At 45.1% G+C, this 5,000-nt stretch overlaps 1 protein-coding gene across 1 annotated transcript in view; it reads right to left on the bottom strand.

Annotated features, from left to right (window-relative positions):
• Positions 1-5,000, bottom strand: part of cacna2d3a (calcium voltage-gated channel auxiliary subunit alpha2delta 3a) — a 324,461-nt gene that overhangs the window by 127,526 nt on the left and 191,935 nt on the right. The window lies entirely within an intron of this gene.

Here is a 5,000-nt window from a genome sequence, read left to right as displayed (position 1 = left end):
GCTCAAATATGATGACAAACACATTGATTTGGGGTTCACTTATATTGGGAGTAGTGCCTTTCCTCAGCCACCGTGGGTTTGTGCAAAAGTACTATCTCACAACTCGATGAAACCTTCACTCTTGAGCAGACATTTAGAAACAAAACATGCCCATTTGAAAAATAAGCCGCAGGAGTTTTTTGAGCGAGAATTAAGATAACTTTAGAGTAGTAAGACATGTATAAAAGCAACAGATACCATTAATATATGTTGCTTCTATACATTAATAGAAACTGTCTACCTGCTTCCCTACCGATAACATTTCAGACACAAAGCGAAATGGACGGTCAGAAAGGAAAGGTGGAGCCGAGAAGGAGAGAATTAAAAAAGAGAAAGGCCCTTGACACAGACGAAGCTAAGTGTGTGTGTCTGTTTGTGTGTGTGTGTGTGTGTGTGTGTGTGTGTGTACGTCTGTTTGTGTGTGTGTCTGTTTGTGTGTGTGTGTGTCTGTTTGTGTATGTCTCTCTGTGTGTGTGTGTGTGTGTATGTGTGTGTGTGTGTGTGTGTGTGTGTGTGTGTGTGTGTGTGTGTGTGTGTGTGCATGGGAGTGTGTCTGTGTGTGTCTGTGTGTGTGTCTCCGTGTGTGTGTGTCTGTGTGTGAGTGTCTGTGTGTGTCTGTGTGTGTGTCTCTGTGTGTGTCTGTGTGTGTGTCTCTGTGTGTGTCTGTGTGTGTGTCTCTGTGTGTGTCTGTGTGTGTCTCTGTGTCTGTGTGGCTTTTAAGCATTAAATGTTGTCAAGGGCAACACTCCTCCCCTGGGATCCATCTTACAGAACACAAATGAGAATAGCTCACCTCTCCCCTTCTCTTCTCTTTTCCTCACTCTCCTCTTCTCCTCATCTCTCCCCCTCTCTTCTCCACAGTCTCCTCCCTTCTTCTCCTGTTAACTCCTTCTATCCTCAACTTTCAGCTGCTCCTCCTTTCTCCCCCTCGTTCATATCCGCCTGTCTCTTCAACTCCTCCTCACTTCTCACTTCTTTTTCCCTTTTCCTCACCTCTCCTACTTTCCTCCTCTTCTCCTCCCATCACTGTTACTTCCAGCAGAGCCCTGCAATTACAGTACAGGACAGCTAGACCAATTACACTACTGGAAAGCTAGACCAATTGCGGTTCAGGAAAGCTAGACCAATTGCAGTACAGGACAGCTAGTCTATTGAGAACCTTTCAGGGTTCACACACACGCACAAACACATAGAGACACCATTCACACACACACACACACACACACATTGTTCTCTCTGGGACCAGACCAATTTAGCAGCGGTGGCCTACCACTGATAAAGTGTTGCAATCTCTGCAAAAAATATTTTGCTGCTACCCTTGCCACCACTGCTGAATGAAATCCTAGGGGAAACACTGCAGATCCATTATTTACTATGTTATGTTATTGTTTTACTGGCTTCAGTGTTCTAAAACTCTACTGACTCACCAATCACATCGGTTCCACAACTCCTTGCTGATGTATAACACTAAAGCATTTTAGAACAGGGTCCTTCTGTGAACTCCAGGTGTTACTGAGCATTAACACACCAAGGGCATGGACATTGTTGTGTGTGTGTCTGAAAGTGAACCATTAGCATAGGCAGTAACTTTCAGACTCATTAATTAACCTCCTAAACTCACCAAGAAAAGAAACATCCTTTTTTCAGGACCCTGTCTATCAAAGACAATTCTTAAAAATCCAAATAACTTCACAGATCTTTATTGTAAAGGGTTTAAACACTGTTTCCCATGCTTGTTCATTGAACCATAAAAAATGAATGACGACCTGTGTAACGGTCGTTAAGACACTAACAGCTTACAGACGGTAGGCAATTAAGGTTACAGTTATGAAAACTTAGAACACTAAAGAGGCCTTTCTACTGACTCTGAAAAACACCAAAAGAAAGATGCCCAGGGTCCCTGCTCATCTGTGTGAACGTGCCTTAGGCATTTTTTATTTACTTAATTTTTTTATTTCAGCTTTATTTAACCAAGTAGGCTAGTTGAAAACAAGTTCTCATTTACAACTGCGACCTGGTCAAGATAAAGCAAAGCAGTTTGACACATACAACAACACAGAGTTACACATGGAATAAACAAACATACAATCAATAATACAGTAGAAACATCTATATACAGCATGTGCAAATAAGGTAGGATAAGAGAGGTAAGGCAATAAATAGGCCATGGTGGTGAAGTAATTACAATATAGCAATTAAACACTGGAATGGTAGGATGTGCAGAAAATGAATGTGCAAGTTGAGATACTGGGGTGCAAAGGAGCAAGATAAATAAATAAATACAGCATGGGGATGAGGTAGATTAGATGGGTTATTTACAGATGAGCTATGTACATGTTAAAAAAATCCTTATCCCAGTCTGCTGTTCCCACATGCTTCAAGAGGGCCACCATTGTTCCTGTTACCAAGAAAGCTAAGGTAACTGAGCTAAACGACTACCGCCCGTAGCACTCACTTCCATCATCATGAAGTGCTTTGAGAGACTAGTCAAGGACCATATCACCTCCACCCTACCTGACACCATAGACCCACTTCCATTTGCTTACCGCCTCAATAGGTCCACAGACGACGCAATCGCAACCAGACTGCACACTGTCCTAACCCATCGGGACAAGAGGAATACCTATGTGAGAATGCTGTTCATCAACTACAGATCACAGAGCATTTAACACCATAGTACCCTCCAAACTCGTCATCAAGCTTGAGACCCTGGGTCTCGACCCCGCCTTGAGCAACTGGGTACTGGATTTCCTGACAGGCCACCCCAGGTGGTGAGGGTAGGTAACAACATCTCCACCCCGCTGATCCTCAACACTGGGGCCCCACAAGGGTGCGTTCTGAGCCCTCTCCTGTACTTCCTGTTCACCCACAACTGCGTGGCTATGCACGCCTCCAACTCAATCAACAAGTTTGCGGACGACACTACAGTGCCATCAACAACGAGACGGCCTACAGGGAGGAGGTGATGGCCCTCGGAGTGTGGTGTCAGGAAAATAACCTCACACTCAAAGTCAACAAAACAAAGGAGATGATCGTGGACTTCAGGAAACAGCAGAGGGAGCACCCCCCTATCCACATCGACGGGACAGTAGTGGAGAGGGTAGTAAGTTTTAAGTTCCTCGGCGTACACATCACAGACAAACTGAATTGGTCCACCCAAACAGACAACATTGTGAAGAAGGCGCAGCAGCGCCTCTTCAACCTCAGGAGGCTGAAGAAATTTGGCTTGTCACCAAAAGCACTCACAAACTCCTACAGATGCACAATCGAGAGCATCCTGCTGGGCTGTATCACCGCCTGGTACGGCAACTGCTCCACCCACAACCGTAAGGCTCTCCAGAGGGTAGTGAGGTCTGCACAACGCATCACCAGGAGCAAACTACCTGCCCTCCAGGACACCTACACCACCCGATGTCACAGGAAGGCCATTAAGATCATCAAGGACAACAACCACCCGAGCCACTGCCTGTTCACCCCGCTATCATCCAGAAGGCGAGGTCAGTACAGGGGCATCAAAGCAGGGACCGAGAGACTGAACAACAACTTCTATCTCAAGGCCATCAGACTGTTAAACAGCCACCACTAACATTGAGTGGCTGCTGCCAACATACTGACTCAACTCCAGCTCACTTTAATAATGGAAATTGATGTAAAAAACAATGCCACTTAAAATAATGTTTACATACCCTACATTACTCATCTCATATGTATATGTATATACTGTACTCTATATCATCCACTGCATCTTGCCATCTTTATGTAATACATAGCCACTTTAAACTATCCCACTTTTATGTTTACATACCTTACATTACTCATCTCATATGTATATACTGTACTCGATACCATCTAATGCATCTTGTCTATGCCGTTCTGTACCATCACTCATTCATATATCTTTATGTACATATTCTTTATCCCTTTACACTTGTGTGTATAAGGTCATAGTTGTGGAATTGTTAGGTTAGATTACTTGTTGGTTATTACTGCATTGTCGAAACTAGAAGCATAAGCATTTCGCTACACTCGCATTAACATCTGCTAACCATGTGTATGTGACAAATGAAATTGTATTTGTTTTGATTTGATTTGATACAGGTGCAGTGATCTGTGAGCTGCTCTGACAGCTGGTGCTTAAAGCTAGTGAGGGAGATAAAGTGTTTCCAGCTTCAGAGATTTTTGCAGTTTGTTCCAGTCATTGGCAGCAGAGAACTGGAAGGAGAGGCGGCCAAAGTAAGAATTTGCGTGTGCTACGGGTGGGTGCTGCTATGGTGACCAATGAGCTGAGATAAGGCGGGGCTGAGGTGCACCCATGACCAGCTCTGAAACTAGATTGCATAGCGGAGAAGGTGCAGTGAGATTCGAAATGGTCGGTAATCTGTTTGTTAACTTGACTTTCATGTTGCAAGGAGGCATGAGGACTGCAGATGTGGCCATGGCAATAAATTGCAATGTCCGTACTGTGAGACGCCTAAGACAGAGCTACAGGGAGACTGGACGGACAGCTGATCATCCTCGCAGTGGCAGACCACGTGTAACAACACCTTCACAGGATCGGTATATCCAAACATCACACCTGCGGGACAGGTACAGGATGGGAATAACAACTGCCCGAGTTACACCAGGAACGCACAATCCCTCCATCAGTGCTCAGACTGTCCGCAATAGGCTGAGAGAAGCTGGACTGAGGGCTTGTAGGCCTGTTGTAATGTAGGTCCTCACCAGACATCACCAGCAACAACGTTGCCTATGGGCACAAACCCACCACCGCTGGACCAGGCAGGACTGGGAAAAAGTGCTCTTCACTGACAAGTCGCAGTTTTGTCTCACCAGGGGTGATGGTCGGATTCGCGTTTATTGTCGAAAGAATGAGCATTACACTGAGGCCTGTACTCTGGAGTGGGATTGATTTGGAGGTGGACCATCATGGTCTGTGGCGGTGTGTCACAGCGTCATTGGAC

Source organism: Oncorhynchus mykiss, chromosome 16 (genome assembly GCF_057628025.1).
Source record: "Oncorhynchus mykiss isolate SJ-2025 chromosome 16, ASM5762802v1, whole genome shotgun sequence".
NCBI lineage: Eukaryota > Metazoa > Chordata > Actinopteri > Salmoniformes > Salmonidae > Oncorhynchus > Oncorhynchus mykiss.
Note: the sequence above shows the minus strand (reverse complement) of the source record. Positions and strands in the feature narration are given on the sequence as shown.